Raw genomic sequence first — 19,745 nt, 5'->3', positions numbered from 1 at the left:
GAGGAAGGCACAGCCACCCATTCCAGTATTCTTGCCTGGAGAATCCCATGGACAGAGGAGGCTGGTGGCCTACAGTCCACAGGGTCACAGAGTTGGACATGACTGAAGCGACTGAGCATGCACACATATATCAGTGGAGGAACATACATCAATTAAAAAGCCAGGGATTCCAGATCTCTGGCTTGGCAGACCCTCAATGTAAGACGGTCTTGGCAAAGGAAAGAAGACCCAACTGGAGAAGAGAATGCTGTGAAATGACTATACAGAAGGAGTTAAGCAACCTAACTGTTCATAAAAACCAAAAGGGAGGCCACCACACTCTAAGTTCCAAGGGGGAGGACTATTAAAATCACAGGTGGTTGCAATAACCACACATTCATTCAGGGCTGAATTTCCAAGCCCTATCTCCTTACTTTGGGAGCAATTAGTCTCAGGTGAAAAATTGCACTTGCAGCTAATTGCACCTGCAATTACCTACTTCCGGGTGCAATTAGCCACTTGAACCTAATTCTGAGTGTGCAAGTGTTTAATTTCGTATGTGAGTGGGTGATTCCAGACACTGTTAGTTGTGCCCTCAGTCTTTGCACCTGCAACTAATTGTGACTAATAAAAGAAGTCTGCACGCAAGTCAGGTTGGAGGCGCATATGGTAGACCTTGTTTGCGGGACCAAGAATTAGATCAGTTGCACTGATAAGACACAAGTGTACTAAAGAGAACAAAGGGAAAAATCATTAGACTTTGGCATTCTTTAGACCTAGGGTCACATTAACAATGTCCCCTTTCTATAGCATGTTCCTCCTGGACCACCGAATATGAAATCAGCCAGTGAGAAGCCTGGCTTGGCTCAAAAAGCTGCTGACAATGAAGAATATCCATAACGCATAGGTCAAAACTGCATTCCAGTCAATTCTCCGTTATTTGGTCAATGCTGGTGAGGTTGTTCAAAACACTTAGGTAACAGACTGAATTAACTGAAATACTACAATGTGCTAAGTCATATAGTGAACCCAGAGATTAATAGGCATAGCTCCTGCCATCAATTTCAAGTCAGTTCCACAGATATTTATTGAGTGCCTACTGACCCAGGTTTGATCCCTGGGTCAGAAAGACCCTCTGGAGAAGGGAATGACAATCCACTCCAATATTCCTGCCTGGAGAATCCCATGGAGAGGGGAGCCTGGTGGGCCACAGTCCATGGGGTCGCAAAGAGTCGGACACAACTGAATGACTAACACCACTACTATTTGTTTAGCACATCAAAGTGTTCATGAGCTTATTGGGGAAACACATTTATTCTTTCTACAAGTACTGATTTATCGAGCCCTCTTGAAATCTACATTCAAGTGGGGAAAACAGATGTTAAATAATTGTTTACACAATCAATGTCTTCATTACAGAGGCTGTGAGAGTGTACAGTTGGGGCCTGCCCTGGGCTGAGAGTTCAAATTAAGCTTCTCCAAAGAACTGATGCTTGAGCTGAGATTTGAAAGATGACTAGCAGTTGCCTAGACAAGGGGCAAGGGAGACTGGACTCCAGGTGAAGGGAGTAAAACTGCAAAGGCTCAGAGGCAGGAAGGAACATAGCAACATTAAGTAGAAAGGAGGCCCAAGTGGCTAGAGAATAGTAAGAATGCAGGGCTGTGAAGTTTATGTGGTAAGTGAGAGGAGGTTCTGTTTAAAGTACCGAAAACTGTGCCCCATGAAATAACTGACAATGGTTCTTTCCAGAAAAGAAGGCAATGTGTGACTTCTCAACATTAGCCAGGAATCTTGTGGTGTGTGTTTTATTTTGTCCCTCTTCCTCTAATCTCATCAACACCAACCTGGACCTTGGAACAGCCAGAGGAAAATGAGGTAGAAGAATAATAACGTTACATATCAACCCCTCCCTCCCAACTGCACATCTCTGAGCTTACACTTGGATAAGTGACTTGGATTTGGAGATGAGCCTAAAGTATCATACCAGGCTTCCTTGGTGGCTCAGACGGTAAAGCGCCTGCCTGCAATGTATGAGACCCAGGTTCCATCCCTAGGTTGGGAAGATCCTTTAGAGAAGGAAATGGCAACCCACTCCAGTACCCTTGCCTGGAAAATCCCATGGACAGAGGAGCCTTGTATGCTACAGTCCATGGGGTCACAAAGAGTTGGACACGACTGAGTGACTTCACTTTCTTTCTTTCTTTCTTTCTAAAGTATTATGATACATTAGACTGGACTGGACTTTTAATACTTGTAAATAAACCTCATCTTCAAAATTGCTGTGGGCTTAGTTGCTCAGTCATGTCCAACTCTTTGTGACCGCATGGACTGTAGCCCAGAGAGGTCCTCTGTCCACAAGGATTCTCCAGCAAAAACACCTGAGTGGGTTGCTGTGCCCTCCTCCAGGGGATCTTCCCAACCCAGGGAACGAACCCAGGTCTCCCACATTACAGGAGGATTCTTTACCACCTGAGCCACCAAGAAGTCCAAGAATACTGGAGTGGATAGCCTATCCCTTCTCCAGGGGATCTTCCTGATCCAGGAATCAATCCGGGGTCTCCTGCACTGCAGGCAGATTCTTTACCAGCTGAGCTACCAGGCAGATACGAGGCAAACTGCATGGCAGGTGAATTCTGAACTCCTTCAAAATTGAGGCTATTCTCATTGTTGGAGGTGATCCAGGAAGCTATGGGGTGTCTCTAAAGGATGGGTTAATAAGGACTCATTGGAGAAGATTTGAAGGTTGAATGGAAGAGACATCTGGTCTCTTCGTGATTGCATTCCATTGAGGGCTGAGAAGGCAGGGAAGGTTCCATAACGATAAGAAGGCCTAGTAGGCTTTGTAGAGAGGAGGGTTCAGGCAGGGCAGGAGCAGAGTAGTGAGAACACAGGGGATGGATTCTGTTCTCTATAGAGTGGGAAGTCTCAAGAAGTGGGGCCTGGCTGGAGTAGATGGTGAGATGAGAGCAGCAGAGTTGGACTAACATGGGGTAATAGGAGTACTACTGTAGCATCAAATCTGGCTTCTCTGCCACACTCTTAACAAGCAGCAAAATGACTTAGTCTAAACCAGGGGGTTCATACAGGCAACCTCCCTTCAACGGTTAAGATATGACTTTTCCCCCCTTTCTTCTTTGTGTATTGTCTGGTGGGATGGTAAGAAGTCACACTGTGAGGATATTCCCTCCATATCCCCACCCCTCGATCAGCATTCCAGGCCAAGAGGGAACACGTGCCATGCAGGTCTTCAAGAAACAGGGAGGGGAGGAGGGTTTGCTCTCTTCCCCCTCTCTCTTTCTCCCCTCTCTCTGTGGCTAAGATTGGCTTGATGTTCCCCAGATCATCTACTCCTCACTCTGCACACAGGAAGACTGTTTTCTAGCCTCCCTTCTGGTCAAACTAGAGTCCTGGACCTGGGTTCTAGACAGGCAGCCAGGGCAGCCCTGGTCCCTAAAAGATTCATTTCAGTCTTTCACTCACTCTCCTCTCCCAACTCATGAGATGAAAAATAAAGGACTTTAAGATGGTGGAGACACGAGATGGCAAGAATCTGCCTCCCTGTTCAGAGGGGAGCCATCAGAGCCTCAGCAGACCATGACACAGGCAGGTTATGCTTGGTTAAGACACTGAGACGTGGGGCTGTTCATTATTGCAGCAGAGTGTACCCTGGTGGACCCTGACATGGCAGCCCACACCCAACCCCAGGGTCTGCTACAATCTTGTTTGCCTCCCTTCTGGACACTTTCCATGACCCCTTGGGCCTCATTCATTTCTGTGCAGCAAAGTATTAACAGTTCTAGAGATGGGGGAAGACGATCCACAAGGAAAACCCTCAGGGACTTCCCTGGTGATACAGTGGTTAAGAACCCACCTTTCAATGCAGGAGGCATGGGTTCAACTCCCATTCGGGGAATTCAGATCCCACTATGGGGATCTGAGCTATGGGGCTATGGGGCAGCTCAGCTCGAGCACCACAACTGGAGAGCCCACTCGCCACAACAAAGACCCAGAGTGGCCAAAAGGGAAAAGATCCAGGCCTTTCTCTTCCTGGAGCACGCAACTGCACTGCCACACCACAGCCCTGGCGGGCCCCTCCTCTTGAAATGCTCCCCTCTGGAGGGTCACTCAGGTGGTTTCTTCTCAGCAGAAATGACCCTTTCTCAGAGAGGCTGGGGGCACCTGCCCAACTCAACATCACAGTACTCTCCCTTACCACCTCAGAGCACTTATAAGCTAAGCTAAGCTAAGCTAAGTCACTTCAGTCGTGTCCGACTCTGTGCGACCCCATAGACGGCAGCCCACCAGGCTCCTCCGTCCCTGGGATTCACCAGGCAAGAACACTGGAGTGGGTTGCCATTTCCTTCTCCAGTGCATGAAAGCGAAAGGTGAAAGTGAAGTCGCTCAGTCATGTCCAACTTAGCGACCCCATGGACTGCAGCCTACCAGGCTCCTCCATCCATGGGATTTTCCAGGCAAGAGTATTGGAGTGGGGTGCCATTGCCTTCTCCCAAGGAACTTATAAATCCATGAAATTATCTTATTTATCTATTGTCTTTCTCCTTCTAGGATGTCATCTCCATGAGAACAAGATCTCAGTTTTGTATGTTGTTGTTTCTTTGCGTGTGTGCTCAGTCACTTGAGTCGTGTCTGACTCTGCGACCCTGTGGACCATAGCCCACCAGGTTCCTCTATCCATGAGATTCTCCAGCAAGAATACCTGAGTGGCTTGCCATGCCCTCCTCCAGGGGAATCTTCCAACCCAGGGATCAAACCCACGTTGGCAGGCAGGCTCTTTACCACTGGCACCACCAGGGAAGCCCATGGAATGAATGAATGAGAGGATATAAAGATTCTCACTCCAGGTTATCTAGTCTCACTTCCTTTACAAATGAAGAAATCGAGCGCTTTTTCCTACAAAGAGGAAACAGAGAAGCAGCTAATGCAACTTTACAATGCAAGCTGTTTCTGGAGCACTGAACTCGAATGTGATTTATTCAAGTGAAAACTCTGGGGGAATTGTTTTGGAGGGATCCATAAAACAAATGTCATTTTCACCTGGAGAATTCACCCAACCTTCTAACCGATTTCAAATATAGTTATTTAATGCAGATTTGACAAATTTGAAACCTCTTACACAAAGCCATTTATCATCTACTGTGTGCCTGCCCTGTATCACCATTTAAGTTATAGCTCTTTAATAGGGTAAAACATTTCATAAAATCATCAAAATACCTTAAACCAAAACTGCCTATAAGAATTGATGAGTTTCAGGCATTGATTCAAGCCCTGAAAACAACAACCTTGCCATTGGCACCACGGGCACTTCTAATAAAAGCAGCTAAGGAGGTATAATGAATATCAAATGAACCATTTTGTATGTCTGTGTGGTTTCTCCAATTGGAAATAAATCAATGAGCCTTACAAAATGCATATTTTAGTGGTATATTCATAAACAATAATCTTGTTTTTCTATCATGACTCAAGTGTCATTCTTTTTTTATAACCCAACTGAAGATTTAATAATTTATTTTATATATACATAACCCAAAGCATAAAAGGGGAGGACAATCTAGCACATGTTTGATATTTAAAACATCCTGTGTGTGGAAGCTATGTGGATCATAAAGGTAAAATCAAAGCACTCACGATCTTGTAGCAAACACGGGTGAGGGCTGTGTACTAAGTCGTCGCTTCTGTCGTATCTGACCCTTTGCTGCCCCATGGACTGTAGCCCACCAGGCTCCTCTGTCCATGGGATTTTCTAGGCAAGAATACCGAGTGGCTTGCCATGCCCTCCTCCAGGGGATCTTCCCGACCCAGGGATCAAACCCAGGTCACATGCATTGCAGGTGGATTCTTTACCACTGAGGAGCCTAGTCGCAAACACAGGACATGTGAATAGTAACTAGTAAACAAGAGAGAAACTTACATGAATACCAGGAGACAGCCTAGACTGCCGCGAGCTAAGTGAAGCAGAACAGGCAGCCTGAATCAAATCCTGCTCTGCGGGTGCTGTTAGCCGAGCCCATGCCAGCCCTCCTGGCCGGCTCAGCCAGGGACAGCAGACTCGTGGGGCTGAGGTGAGTTCCCCCAGCAACACTGTGGAGCGTTCCCCTGTAGACCTCCCCATGACCCTGCCAAACAGGTCAGCTGGGCTGTCCCACCTGGTTGCTCAGCTGGGTAAGTGGCTTTCCCTCCCTCTGGCATGGGCTCAAACCCTATGATCCAAAGCTGCTCTCTTTATCTCAGCAACTTCCCTTCCAGAGGCCAAATATAGCCATCCCCTAGCCGGGTCACAAAACTTCCAGTCAGACGGCCGGGACCAGTGACAGCCAAACGAAGAGCATCTCCCCAGCCCAGCCCACAGACAAAAATAATAGCCACTTGGTGAGCATGGGCTGGACATTTTTTTTTTCCTGTCATTAGGACTTTGGAAGTATTTTTGTGTTGGTTCTGGATTGTTGTGTTTGTCTTTGTCGTTTGGAAGTAGACGTAGTCATTGAAGAGGTTGCTATACCCACATCCCATATTAGACTCATGCCTGTAAATCCAGCTGTGGTGGCTCATAACCAGAAAGGTATTCATTTCTTAAACCTCCCCGTCACCTATACAAAAGGAGTGTCTAGGGCACAATAAAGGCCAGAAATGGTATGGACCTAACAGAAGCAGAAGATATTAAGAAGAGGTGGCAAGAATACACAAAAGAACTATACAAAAAAGTTCTTCACAACCCAGATAGTCATGATGGTGTGATCACTCACACTCACCTAGAGCCAGACATCCTGGAACATGAAGTCAACTGGGCCTTAGGAAGCATTACTACGGACAAAGCTAGTGGAGGTGATGGAATTCCAGTTGAGCTATTTCAAATCCTGAAAGATGACACTGTGAAAGTGCTGCACTCAATATGCCAGCAAATGTGGAAAACTCAGCAGTGGCCACAGGACTGGAAAAGGTCAGTTTTCATTCCAATCCCTAAGAAAGGCAATGCCAAAGGATGCTCAAACTATTGCACAATTGCACTCATCTCACACGCCAGTAAAGTAATGCTCAAAATTCTCCAAGCCAGGCTTCAGCAATATGTGAACCGTGAACTTTCTGATGTTCAAGCTGGTTTTAGAAAAGGCAGAGGAACCAGAGATCAAATTGCCAACATCTGCTGGATCATCAAAAAAGCAAGAGAGTTCCAGAAAAACATCTATTTCTGTTTTATTGACTATGCTAAAGCTTTTGACTGTGTGGATCACCACAAACTGTGGAAAATTCTGAAAGAGACGGGAATACCAGACCACCTGACCTGCCTCCTGAGAAATGTGTATACAGGTCAGGTAGCAACAGTTAGAACTGGACATGGAACAACAGACTGGCTCCAACTAGGGAAAGGAATACATCAAGGCTGACGTGGACTGTGACCAACCAGGCTTCTTTGTCCATGGGATTCTCCAGGCAAGAATACTGGAGTGGGTAGCCTTCTCCAGGAGATCTTCCCAACCCAGGGATCAAACCCAGACCTCCCGCATTGCAGGCAGATTCTTTAGCATCTGAGCCACCAAGGAAACCCAAGAATACTGGAGAGGGTGGCCTATCCCTTCTCCAGGGGATCTTCCTGCATTGCAGGTAGATTCTTTATGAGCTAAGCTACCAGGGAAGCCCAAAAGTGATACACACAGTGATATAAATAACCCTTGAAAGCAATTATTCTGTTTTGATATTATCCTGTATCCCTGAACAGGAAGTAGGAGTTTTGAGTCAGCCACCTGGTACCAATGAAAGTGAAAGTGTTAGTCGCTCAATTGTGTCCAACTCTGTGATCCCATGGACTGTAGCCCACCAGGCTCACCTGTTCCTGGGATTCTCCAGGTAAGAATACTGGAATGGGTTGCCACTTCCTTCTCTAGGGGATCTTCCCTACCCAGAGATCGAACCCATGTCTCCTGCATTAGCAGGTGGCTTCTTTACCACTGAGCCACCTGCGAAGCCCATAAAGACCCGGCACAGCCAAATAAGAAAATAATTTTTAAAATAAATTAAAAAAATAAAAGGAGAGTCTAGCAAGTGCATCTCCTCCCCACCCTGTCCAGCAGGGCCTCCTGCAGAGCCAGGATCAGGCTGGGACCAAGCACTAGGATGCCTAGAAAGGCATCCTCAGTCCAGCTGGGGTGACAGCTGTGACTGTAAGAGGTGCCTCTGTGGGGCTGGACCGGGTCATTTCCATGTTCATACCCATGATGCACCTGGGCAGCAGTCAGGCCTTGGGCCCCAGAGCTGTCAGCTCAGTGCCCTCTGCAAATACTAAAATGAGTTAAATTATTCATTTATTTCTTTAAAAGTACACAGGGTTCAACCACCACAAAGCCCACTTTTGATCTGCTTCCTGACATGCAGGGCTCAAGTCAGCCAGGTCTTGTGCAGGCCAACAGACACATCTTGTTAAGTCTTACCCAGCAGATGACGCTCAATGGGACGGTGCTAGAGAAATCCAGGCTGGGGAAGGTGACTGTCTACTCCAGGCCCTATTTCCAAATGCAGTGCATGATAAGAAGTGGTGCAGAACTATAACCCTCAGTTGTAGGAACATCTTTGTACTTTGTTCTTCAAAGGCAGAATGTTTTCTGGCATGTTGCTACCTGAGGAAAAAAAAATACTCCCCTAATTTCTACATATGCATGCCTCTCACACTGATGCGTCTCATTTCTCATTGCAGTGCATGTTGTCACAGGACCATTAAATAATTTATGCCTTTAATACATTTATCAGCTCTCCTGTGTGTGTGTGTGTGTGTGTGTGCGTGCGTGTGTGTGTGTGTGTGTGTGTGTACGGATCCTGCGTGCCAGTGTCAAAGATGTCTTCTCTATTACAGGAAAGCAAGCAACCTCTTGGGTCATTCTCCACCATGAAATAAACTTTGCATCTTATGCATCAAATGAGTAAAAAGTGGTAACAGGTCCCTGTTCTTTACACAAAATGAAGTTCTCGTTTACACCAGAAAAGGAGTCGAACTAAGCATTTTACCCTACGTATCTTCTGAAATTGCTCCCCTTCCTTCTTCTTTTCTAAGGAAGGTCTCTGTTACTCCATGTCAGCTGTAAAGGGAAAATGGCTCCTCAGTTTCAACTTGTTCTATTTACGCTGCATTTTCTTTGCTCCCGCCTCGGAATGTTTACCATGCCTGTCATCAAGAACAGCTTCGGAGCACCCAGTACTGCCAAGGGTGGGACCAGGTGTGTGTGTTTGGCAGTCCTCGCCTCCACGGCTGCCCACAGGCTCCAACTTGGATTCAGCCGTGGTGATCATTCACACCCTTGTGGCAGCAGCATGTCGGGGTGCTACCAGCAAAGACGACAAGCAGCAATAGTGAGCACCAGGGCAGCAGCTGCTGTGGGCAAAGGCAGGTGACTGCACCTGGCCCGTGTCAACTTCCTGCTCCAGCCACCGCCCTCCACCCACCATTCTCATTCGGAAGGCTTTTGTGTCTCACTGGTACCATGAAAGAATTGCCAGAATGATACAATCTTAGAGGAAGGGATCTCAAAAACATGTAGTTGGACCTGCTTGCTTTAAAGATAAGGAAGTGGAAGCCCTGAGGGTGTAAGTTTCTTGGCCATGCTCATGCAGGTGGTTATTGGCAGAGTAATGACTGGAATCAAGTCATTGAAGCCATTTTCTAATGATCTTTCTGCTGTACCCGTGACTTTTCAACAATTGTTAGCACAATCCACAGTATGGAATAAATTTTACATCATCACCCACAGTATTACAGATATGCACAACACAAAATCTCACAAAACAGTAGTTATCTTTACTATATGTGATATACTCTAGTATTTTCTCTTATAGTATATTCATTTTAAAAGAGCCTGGAGATTGCTTGGCAGCATGTGTACTAAAACTGGAACAATACAGAGAAGATTAACATGGCCCCTACACAAGGATAACATGCAAATTTTCCCCATTTTTTTTTCACATTTACCAAATGTTCTTTTTCTTTCCAGGGATAATATTTATAGGTACACAGTCAAATAATTTGCATTTTTCCTAATTAGATACATCTACTGAATATCTAGGAAGGTGGAGTTGAAATAGGTATAGAGAGGGGTCCCCTCCAGCTCGAACCTGTCATATGCCCGATCAGGAATAAGCTTATTGTCTGATCTGTCCTTAATTCTGAAAAGGCAGAATGATCTAGCAGAAAGAACACTGGGTCTAGTCCTGGCTCCACCATCTTGCAAGTGTGTGACTTGGGGTGAATTTTCTCTGGGTTCTGCTATCTCAACTGCAAGATCAAGCTGTTGTTAATTGACAGGAGTTCTGAGAAGGGAACACAATAATGCAAATGAATGCAATAAAAAGCTCTATCCACAAGACTTGTCCTGGAACAGCGATGGTTTTAAATTCTCACATTTCAGAGAAATATGGTGTCTCAAGATGTTTCTGGATTCTCATCAAAACACCTGCATAATGTATTATGAATAAATTTGGTATAATAAAGGAAAACTAAGCCCTGGAACTGACTCATTTTTAAATGCTTTTGCAGGTGTTTAGAGAGGAGGAGTTGACCCTAAATCTTGAAGATGTTCAGCCTCAGAAAAGGAGAAGTCATTGAGGTCAAAGATGAGTCTCTGCTCTTGAAAGGAAAAGGTGATCAGTCACAAATTGAAAATCATAATCAAGGAAGGTTACTGTCAGTGAGTACGAAGAGGAAGAATTGAGTACTATAAAACAATCAGATGCAACAGCCATGCTGAAGACTGGTGGAACATGTGGGGTGGAATGAATGAGAGCAAAGAGTTCCAGATGCATTCAGTGCTGCCCAGCTGCTTTTGAAGAAGCCATCTTTCTAGGAGGTGGTTTGGTTGGGTTCATCATATTCCAGCTTTGGACACACCAAATCCAATAAATTTTTTTTAAAAAACTGCTATAGAAATTATTTTTGTTAAATATTCAAAATGTCTGCAATAACATAACCTTGCCCAAAGTGACAGTTAAAAGGATCCTTGACAGCTAAGAACGTTCGTCAAAGCCAATTCAGAAGCTGGTGATGATGCTCTGCTTGGAGATATGACTAAGGAAAAAAAAAAAAAGGCATCACCGGTCCTACTAAGGTACTGAGAGCTGCCTCATGGCTGTTTCTGCTGTGTGAAACAGAGCAGAAGTTGTAGCAAAGATACTGAAGAGGGGGCGGATCCTGCATGGCCAGAGTGGGTGGAGGTGGTGTGGAGGCGGTGTGGAGGTGGCGTGTTCTCAGAGCTGCATTTCTCACCAGTAACTTCAGAGAAATCACTTGAAAAAAAAAAAAAAAGACCAAAGAAAAGGTTACAGGTTTCAGTTAGGGGTATCGGCTGACAAAGTGCATGATGGTTTACAGCTGTCATGGTGCACGCCCACAGATAACATATTTTGTGTTTTTGAATGAAAAGACATTTGTACACTCTCTTAAAAAAAATGTCAGCTATGCTTACCACATTTATTCCACAACCCACCCAATAGAGCATTTGATATCAGCACACCCGTGGTGCAGAGGGGTGAGCCCTGAGTGTGGGCAGTGTGCCCTCTTTCCCCACAGACACCTCCAGCCTGTCTCATTTGCTCCACCAACACCTACTCCTATTGCACCCTCTGAAACTTCTGTTCCATGGTGAGAAATCCTCCCCTGACTAGTGGGGGAAGCACTCCTTTCTCTTCCTGTTTCCTTTGGAGTCTGGTTCTCTCAGCCATCAACTCACCACCCCACTCCACTGCTCCCAGACTCCCAGGGATGGGGAAGGAGATCTGTGTCCTCTTGACCCCTTGGAGACAACATTGCTCTTCCACCTTCATACAAATCCCTCCTTCCCTCCTCACGCCACCTGTTCGCCCACTGTGAGTGAGTGAAAAGTCGCTCAGTTGTGTCCAACTCTTTGCAACCCCATGCCCTATATAGTCCATGAAATTCTCCAGGCCAAGAATACTTTAGTGGGTAGCCTTTCCCTTCTCCAGGGGATCTTCCCAACCCAGGGATCAAACCCAGTTCTCCCGCATTTGCAGGCGGATTCTTTACCAGCTGAGCCACAAGGGAAGCCCAAGAATACTGGAGTGGGTAGCCTATCCCTTCTCCAGCAGATCTTCCCAGCCCAGGAACTGAACCAGGGTCTCCTGCATTGCAGGCGGATTCTTTACCAACTGAGCTATCAGGGAAGCCCACGACTGCCCCCAAACCTCCCACTGGCATCTTGGTGGCTTACCACCTTCTTTTCTATCCTAGAGCCTCCCATCAACATGGCACTTCCGTATCTATATGGACCATCACTACCCTCCCCCCTTCATTCCCTCCTTCCTCTGGTTACAAATCTGACTTTGGAATAACATAGCATCATCCCTGGTGGCTCAGAGGTTAAAGCATCTGCCTGCAATGCAGGAGACCTGGGTTCGATCCCTGGGTCAGGAAGATCCCCTGGAGAAGGAAATGGCAACCCACTCCAGTAGAGAATGGGGAGTGCCTGGAGAATCCCGTGGATGGAGGAGCCTGGTGGGCTACAGTCCTCAGGGTCGCAAAGAGTCAGACACAACTGAGTGACATCATTTAGCATCATCCCACTAGTGGTGTCCTCCACCTTCCATCCCCCGTTCTGTCCATTTCCCCTCATTCTCTCAGCTCTCTTGTGGTTTGGCTTTGTTCCCCATCCAACCTAGACTCTAGGGACGAGAGCTTCAAGCACTCTATTGACAATCTAGACCAACGGTCACGAATAAATAAATTCATAATGTACATCCAAAAGTGATATAGGAGAAATAATCAGGCACATATCTCTGACATTCACTCATTCATTCATTCATAAATTGCATACAGTTTACTATCAGATCAACATTTTCTTCTTTTTAAAATTTACCATAAATCATAAAGAATCTGCCTACAATGCAGGAGACCCTAGTTCAATCCCTGGGTTGGGAAGATCCCCTGGAGAAGGGAAAGGCTATGCACTACAGTATTTTTGTCTGGAGAATTTCATGAACAGAGGAGCCTGGTGGCGACAGTTCATGCAGTCGCCAAGAGTCAGACACAACTGAGCGACTAACACACACACACACAAATATAAGGGCATTAATGGCCTCGTAAGAGTTTCAGTATTCTCTACCCATTCCCGGTGGATCATTTCACACAGGCCCTGGAGGGAAGCACATGCCAGTCTCAGAACCACAGCCCCAATCCCCATCTCTCTCCCCACTGTCATATCCATCCTAAGAAACCAACCCGGAACCCATCAGCCACGGTGTTCCGTTCTCTTCCAAGGGGCTGCATGATGCTGGTGGCCAGCTGGGTCCCCAGGCAGCTTCTGTAGACTTATCTTTCTCCTCAAGGCCCTGTCACTGAAAGCCTCAAGGGCTAAAGCCAAGCCTGTTGGCAAGAAAACTTCCTGCCTCTTTGTACTACCAGCACCAAGGACAGTCCTGGCACTTGCCCTCGATCCTCAGCGTCTGATGCATTGCATGGTGCACACACGTGGCTTCTCCATCACTCTGGGCCACACGGTGGCAAAGGCATGAAGAACATACAGAGAAAACCCAAGAGGTCAGGGGTTCCATTTGGGCACAGGCCTGGTTCTGAAGCTGTACGAGGGCCACTTGCCCCCACAGCACCTGTCTGCCCAGCATGACCCAACAATAGACCAGGCCTTCAGAAGCCAGACACACCACAGCTGACCGGGCTCTTGTTAGGCCACATGTGACTGAATCAGTTTAATTAAAGCCCACTGCACACCCACACTGTTCCAGAGGGTTGCTATGGAGACAGGAAATAGGGCCCCTCCAGACAAACTTCTCTTTACTCGCAGGCTTGGAGAAGCCTGGGCTCAGGACACCTCCATCTCCTTCTGACTCCAGCTCATAGAAGGATTCCTTGGCTATCACAGGGTGGAGGTGGGTGAGAGAGGGACAAATCTTGGAGAAAGCAACACTGAAGAGGCCCGGGACACTGATGCCAGAGCAGCGCTTAGGAAAGGTGATGATGAGAGCCAGAGTGTGCTGGTGGGTGGGCTTTCCTCTCTGGCCAGAAGGAATCTTTTGCACTTTCCCCACCACCGCTCCCCCCTCCCCTGCCCCCTGCTCATTACCTGGAGATGCAGGCCCAGGTGAGCAATGTCTGCAGGACACGCAACAGCTACCGTACTTTCTCAGGAGGGTAAAGAGGATTCAGAAAAAAATCCCTCACCTCCTGTCAATTCTTTCATCTTCTCTTCCTCCCCTCCCCAGCCCAGTGTTTCACATCCAGTGATCCATGACTGACCCCTGCCTCAGAGTCACTTTCAGGCCTATTTAAAATGCAGATTCCTGGGCCTCCATCAGACTAAATCAGAAACTCTGAAACCAGAGTCATGAAGTCTGCCCAACTACTCCTTGTTAATCCACACCCACCTCTCCACCTTACCACCATTCCCATGTGCCCCCCACTCCTCAGGGCATCATAATGATGCCAATGGGGACTGAAAGGGAAGGTCCTGGGCAGGAATGAGATCCCCTGGGCTCTCACCTTCCTGCGCTGACCATGAGTGTCTCCTTTACTAAGCTTCATTTTCACCTGTGACATCTCACATGGCTCCTCAGGGCCCTGCTTAAATTAAGTTGGCCTACTTGTCACAAATGAATTCTGGGCAAGCTGGGGTCTTAATACCTTGACCTCAAATAAAGTCACCAGGAGGAAACCTAGTAAATCAGGGAGCTGAGATCTGACATAATGTTGATCTCTTCTGGGCCAAAACTACCGTCTACTATCAGGTCTCTGGTAATGGGCTTGCAAAGATGGAAATGTTAATCAGTGCTAAGCAAGAGTCACAAATGATAAAGACCAGTGCCATCTACTCACCTCCAGGGGATGGGTGTGAACTTGAGATAACTATGACCATGAAGCTCTTGAAACCCAAAGACAGTTCTCTGAACCGTTCCTCCGCTCACGGAATTTCCCTGGCGCCCGTCCCTGTGCAGCTCTGACAAGCGAGCTATTTTTGTAAGTGAACAAGTACAGTGATTGTTATCTGTACTCTGAATAAAAGGATAAAAAGGAACGGTGAGAGGGAGAGAGAAGAGTGTGAGAGAGAAAAAATGGAGGCGAGATGCAGAAATACAGAAACATAGGAAGGATACTGGAAACCAGAAGAAAAGGAGCCAAGTGCCCTTCCCGGGAGGAAGCAGCCCGGAAGGAAGGGTGAGACTCCAAACGGCCAGGTGACACCTTGGCAACCATACGACAGCGCCTCCCTCTGGTCTCACAGGATCCTGGAGCGGCTAATAATGACGTACTCAAAGGGCTTCGCAAAAGGTCAAGTGCTACGCGTTCAGGGTCCAGATCCCTGTTTGTGACCCTTTCCAACAGCCCCAGCCTAAGACCCGGACACTACAGACCACGTGGCGAACCAGCAAACACTTTTCCATTAAGCAGATCCCGATCTACTCTTCCGGCACCAGATTACCTAGGGACCTTAATAAGGATGCTACTTTAGCAAGAAACTGAAAACGAGTAGAAAACACTCCCTCAGAATATGTTGAAACCCTCCTGTAACACACCACTCCACCAAGAGCCCATGTTCCACATATGTTTTAATGCATTTATACATTTTTGTTTTGAGATCAGCAAGGCCTGACCCACAGCTTCCTGCGTTCTGCCTTGTCAGCATGAAAAAATTTGTTGCCCTAGGCCCCTTCAGTTTCCTCTGGGGCTCTCCTTCTCAGAGTTTGACTAAGATGAGAAGTTTACCCCACAAGGTAATAGACTGTTCTCGGTTCTGATTCAACCCTTGGGCTTCCTGTCATGAGGGAGCTTTGCGGAGGTGTGCTTGCCACCACGACCTGACCACAAGAGGGAGCCAGAGAGCAGCGAGGGCCCAACATTCCAACCCCGCCCCCCGCTCCGAAGAGCCGAGTCCCAGTCCCTCCTCCTTCCCAGCAACTGGGAAGCTTAACAGTCCTTGCGGATCCACTGAAACAAACATGTCACCTTTATCGTACGGTTCCTTGGTAAACTCCTATTTTCTTCTTTCTCAAGTTTGGGTAGAAAACAAAACAATTAATTTAAAAAGCAGCACAGGAGAGCCCAAACATTATTTATGTCTCTAATTATCTCATTCTAGTGGGTATTTTAGTCCCTGTCTGGTCAGGACATTAATTATCTTCATAACTGCAGCAAAAGTTAAATAATAAGCACCCAAGGCTCCAGCACGAGTGTAATGTGCAAGCCTAAATGAACTTATACATTTTATTAATGGATGCTTTATACAACTCCATATATTATAAATCAAACAAGAAACCTATTTCTAGCTTTTAAGGGTGCAGAGGAAAAGCTTTAACATTATCGAGGATAATTTTTATTAAGTTTAAGACTCTCTTTTTTTGCAATAATGAGACTGTTATGAGGATAATTTAATCTAGTTTGTCATGAGGCACCCTGGCTTGTTAAATAAGTTAATAAATGACTGTGCATTAATCAAAGTGACAAAGCTATGAAGAGCAGGGGATGGGAGACAATTCTGGTGATAGTATTAATTAGTATTTAATTAGAAACTTAGGGCCCATAAATAAAAAAAAAAATCATGGTAGAGACATTTATGCAAATTGCTAGCAGCCTGCAGTAGAGTTAGCTTTGCTTTAAAGAAACACGATTTTTTTCTCCTAGCAGACTGTACACAGCAGCACTGCGGCCACATCACGTGGCTTAAACGAGCTCGTCTTTTGTTTCCAATTTGTTCCAATTACAGGCCTGTAAATTCAAATCATTCTTTTGACTGTGTTGATTGAAATGTGGAGTTTCACAATTTCTACTGGGAGTTATTTTAAAAAAAAAAAAAACATAAGAAGAAATGTTTTAGAGAAGTAAAGTGTTTCAGATTTTTTTTTCCTCTGCTGTTTTAATTAAGATGTGTGCCACCATTTCCTAAGAACAATTGTGGCTTCCATTTGGTACCCAAACAATGCCTCCTTTCTAATCCTGGTGAGCTGTAACTGGGTTTTGTTATGTGATATTATATTGGAGACTGCATGGGCTCAACTGCCATCGTTTTTATTATAATCATAGCACTTTTCCCTTTTCTCTCAATCACATGCTTTGATAATGGGCAATTTTTGATGGCCCCAAAAGATAATAACCATTTGGTTCTGAACGTCACTGCTTTCCTAGGGTACATGTCCTCTTTTTCAGACTTTATTATTTGTTGCATTTATTCAAGAAAGGTTATCCACAGTAAAAACTGCTTTTTCTATTCAACAGTCTATCTCTGTCATGGTTCATTTATGTGTGAGCATGACGGACTGAAACCCGTATTATCCACAGCTGACAAGTGTCAGGCCGACAGTTCAATCAGCCCTTCCTTAAGATGATGCCCAGGGCCCTGTGTTTGAAGTAGGACAATAAAGCAGGCAACACAATCAGGGTCAAGCTGATCCAATCCCTGTATATAAAGGGGATTCTGCCTAATAACACAGTGCGATTTTTTTCCCCCTCTCCAAACACATTAGTCCTTAAACAGTGACTTGGCCCTTAAGAAAATCTGTGACTGACATGAAAATGCTGAAGTTTTAACGCGGTTGGTTTATCCATACCCTCATGGGGCCACTGCTTTGTGCAGACTGGTTTTGTCAAAGTCAGAAAAATAATATATTCAGTGTCTGATCATTTTTAGGGAGCTATTTGAATGGGATCTTAAGTCAGACATCCTGATGTTGACACAGGGATCAGTTTCTTGTCCTTTTGTTTTACATATGTGGAACAGATCATTTGCATCGGCTAATAAAAATTAAATCTCCGACAAAACCACACAGTAGTGAGCTCCCTTCAGCAACATTCCACCATTTCCTCCACCTGCTTTGGAAGCAGAGTTTCTTGGTGTTTTTTGATAGGTCTTTCTAGAACAGACTAGAATGCAAACATAATCTTAAAAATCAGTGCTCTCTCAGTTTGAGCAACACTTCAACTCAAACACGCATGAAGCCACACGTGCATGGTCAGTTATGGCCGACTCTTTGTGACCCCGTAGTCCACCAGGCTCCTCTGTCCATGAGATTTCCCAGACAAGAATATTGGAGTGGGTTGCCATTCCTTCTCCAGGGGATCTTCCTGACCCAGGGATTGAACTCATATCTCCTGCATCTCCTGCATTGGCAAGTCGATTCTTTACCACTGAGCCACTGGGGAAGTTTAGGTCTGAAACCATTTTACTGCAAATCCTACCAACTAACAGCAGAGCCAAAGTCAACCAAAGGCTAATAGTCTGCAGAGGGCCCCTTGGAGGGGTCAGGAGACTATTACCTTTGCTCTTCTCCAGACTTTGAACCACTGCGGAAGGCAGCAGGCAGGGAAGAAGTGCTCACCTACCTGATAGTGAAAATGAAAGTTGCTCAGTCGTATCTGACTCTTTGCGACCCCATGGACTATACAGTCCATGGAATTCTCCAGGCCAGAATACTGGAGTGGGTAGCCGTTCCCTTCTCCAGGGGATCTTCTCAACCCAGGAATCAAACCCAGGTCTCCTGTATTGCAGGCGGATTCTTTACCAGCTGAGCCGCCAGGGAAGCCCCACCTACTTGATAGGTGCCTTGGATGGGGAGGAAGCCAATGACCCTCTGAAAGCTTCATAAAGCTTTTGCCCTAGAAGGTACCATCAAAGAGAACATTGAAAGCAACCTCCAGGCTTTATGGATGAGGGAGGCTCAGAGACATTCGTGACTGCCAGTGTCAAGGAGCTTGGCAATGGCAGTGGAAGGGCAAAGTTAACAACAACAACAGAATCCTCCATATTTGCTTCTCATTATCTGATATTACTGGGCAGACCCAAGGTAATGTAGGAAGGACTGCTGAGAAGCAGAAGTCCAAAACCAGACGGTGAGTAATGGCATCCAGGGTTACCAAATAAGACCTTATATCGATCCCTTTCTTGGACAGTTCTGGAACTTTTAAGTAATATTATTTTTTAATAAATTTATTTTTCAATGGAAGGATAGTTGATTTACAATATTGTGTCGGTTTCTGCCAAACATCAACATGAATCAGCCATAGGTATATCTCCTATGCCTCCTCTGTCTTGAACCTCCTTCCCACCGTCCTCTCCATCCCACCCCTATAGGTTGTTACAGAGCCCCAGTCTGAGTTCCCTGAATCACACAGCAAATTCCCACTGGTTATCTATTTTACATATGGTAATGTATATGTTTCCATGTTACTCTACACATTTTTTGTTTGTTAGCTATTCTCCATTTATTCCAATTACAATGTCCTTCCATTTATAATGTCCATCCATTCAGCCACGCTTGCTGGCCCACTCTGGCCCGGCAGACCACATCATCCAGGCTCTCTTGGTGGTTAGAGGTCGTGGGGAGGCACTGACAACAGTCAGCCAAAGGCGGGAGGAGAGAGGCCAGAGGGTCCCTTCCTTCCTCACTCCCTCTTGATTGGCTATCTCTGAAGACAATGGCCCCTCCAGCCCCCTGCTTCCACCAAGCCCCAACTCCAGGGCTCCAGCTCTCATGAATACAGACTTGTGGGTTTCTTCCTCCAGCTCCAGCCCCTTAGTCCTGGGGGCTGAGAGTTTCCCATTGTGGCTAATTTCTTGGTACCTCTCTGTCTCCTGTTTGTTCACCTAGCCCTGCCCATACTTCCGAACACAGTCCTTTCTTTAAAGTTACCTTTGGAACCATCTCACGTGAACTGTTTTCTGCCAGGACCCTGACTGATACGTTGAATTACTCAGCTTCCACTTGCTGTTCCTACTTCTCATCCAGTAGTCTTTAACCTATTTTGAAATCTCAT

At 46.1% G+C, this 19,745-nt stretch overlaps 1 long non-coding RNA gene and 1 pseudogene across 5 annotated transcripts in view; one reads left to right on the top strand and one right to left on the bottom strand.

The window, feature by feature from the left end:
* LOC147350425 (uncharacterized) overlaps positions 1-19,745 on the bottom strand; it is a 217,361-nt gene that overhangs the window by 93,635 nt on the left and 103,981 nt on the right. The gene's annotated exons all lie outside the window — the stretch shown is intronic.
* Positions 9,845-9,937, top strand: LOC147350427 (U6 spliceosomal RNA; annotated as a pseudogene).

This window comes from Bos grunniens, chromosome 20, assembly GCF_055505025.1.
Source record: "Bos grunniens cultivar Pamir isolate PY7600 chromosome 20, Bosgru_T2T1.0, whole genome shotgun sequence".
NCBI classification, from domain to species: Eukaryota; Metazoa; Chordata; class Mammalia; order Artiodactyla; family Bovidae; genus Bos; species Bos grunniens.
This window is presented reverse-complemented; position numbering and strand designations above follow the sequence as displayed.